Below are 1,812 nucleotides of genomic sequence, written 5' to 3'. Positions count from 1 at the left end.
TATGATGCTACCATCCCCAGGCCACAGTGTATCGTGTGCGTGCGCGCGCACACACACACACGCACACACCCCCACACACACCCCCCCACACACACACACTGATAATGTGATAGATCTTGGAAATGGTAAATCACATTAAAATTGACATGAGCCTTACTACTCTACTGCAATCATTCTCTTACAGATCTCAGTATCTAGCAAGCCTGGATTTACAGGTGAAGGGAAGGTTTACTCTCAGACATGTCCCCATGTGGTTCAGAATCTCCCTTCTCTACACTTCATGTGGCTGAATACATGCTCAGACTTCATAACGTAGAGACTGCAGCGCCAGGCCATTTGTCTCAGTCAGTCTTTCTCTGAATACTGAAAGGTGTAGGAGAATCTTAATTGATCATCAGTAAGAAAGTCAAGGGGAAAACTATATTGTTACCCCTTAACATGTAAATTGAGTCTTGTTTCTTAATTTATTACTTTTCCTAAATCCTCTGTCTCCTATGTCTCCTTTTTCTCAGTTCTTTTCTTGGCCTTCATTCCTGTCAGAATTACAACAGCAGAAATCTAACATTTCTTAGTGCAGAATCTGCCCCTCTCTCAGGCATACAGCTGGCAACATGCTTCCCAAACCCCACCTGCATGATGTCACTCACTCAAGGGCCAACAATGACTTTTCCATTGCCAATTATATCAGGTTTCCCTGATAGAGCTCTTCACAGTAATCAGGTCTATGTCTTGATTGACTCTTCCCACTAGTCTACTGTGTTTCATTCTTACCTTTGCCATCTGCTTTGCCAACCTGTTATCTCAGCAATAATAAACCTGGGTTACTAGAAAGAGCTCAGAGATGAGACTCAAAAACGCTGAGGCGAGGTTCTGAACATGGTGACCACTTTGGCAAGCTACTTAACATCTCATCTATAGGAGACAAAGATAACTACTAACATATTTCAGTTATTTTGAAGAGAAAATAAGACAATCCATGTGAAAGTGTTTCCTAAATTATAGTGTTACATAAAATAAATCCCATCTAAATAAAATTCCTTTTGTCTGAATTTCAAGAATACATGATTTTTAAACTATGATGTTTAGTATCTTTGAAAATGTCAGTCTTCTTAGATACAAGTTACTGCTATTTGAAATAATTAAAAATAGAATTCAACAAATTCTCAGCACTTTTTCACATTGGCCTTCCAATAAAGCAGTCCATGTAACTTTTTAAAAACGTAGGTGCTTTTTATCAAACCAGCCAGTGATCATTAAAAGGGGGGTGGGGAAGGGTCTGGGGAAGGTAAATTCAGTGACTCTAGGACCTGGAGCTGCTCTCTGGCCCGCTTCTATGAGGAGAAAGGCATGTTACTAGCATTCAGTTCCAGAAGTCAGCACGATGGAGCCATGAAATCAAAGACATCATCAAAAACTTGAAGAATCAACCAAAAATTAAGTGCTTTCTAACATACGTATTATCAACAACAAGAGTGTCTTGATTTCAATTGCTCTAGAAATGCCTGCTAAGAGTATGCATCTTGACAGTCAGTATAAGAAGTAGAGTATTAGATTTCACGTTAGAATTGTGAAGTGTCTGGTAAATAAGTAAATGGAAATTGATAATACACTGAATTCACTCATACTAATTTGAGGATTCGAAATGTCATTGGGAATAGTTTTCATTTTAACAAATGCAAAAATACCTAAGCGTTTTAGTAGGCTCATTCAGGATTTTTGCTTATTTGAGTCTATTTTCCTTGACATGCCAATTTTCCTTTCATTGTCGTTTTAAAGACCCTCATTGTTGTTTTAAAGTCCTCAGGTTGGGGA

This window comes from Galeopterus variegatus, unplaced genomic scaffold (assembly GCF_000696425.1).
Source record: "Galeopterus variegatus unplaced genomic scaffold, G_variegatus-3.0.2 Scaffold5201, whole genome shotgun sequence".
NCBI classification, from domain to species: domain Eukaryota; kingdom Metazoa; phylum Chordata; class Mammalia; order Dermoptera; family Cynocephalidae; genus Galeopterus; species Galeopterus variegatus.
The sequence above is the reverse complement of the archived record's forward strand: the minus strand, read 5'-3'. Positions refer to the sequence as shown.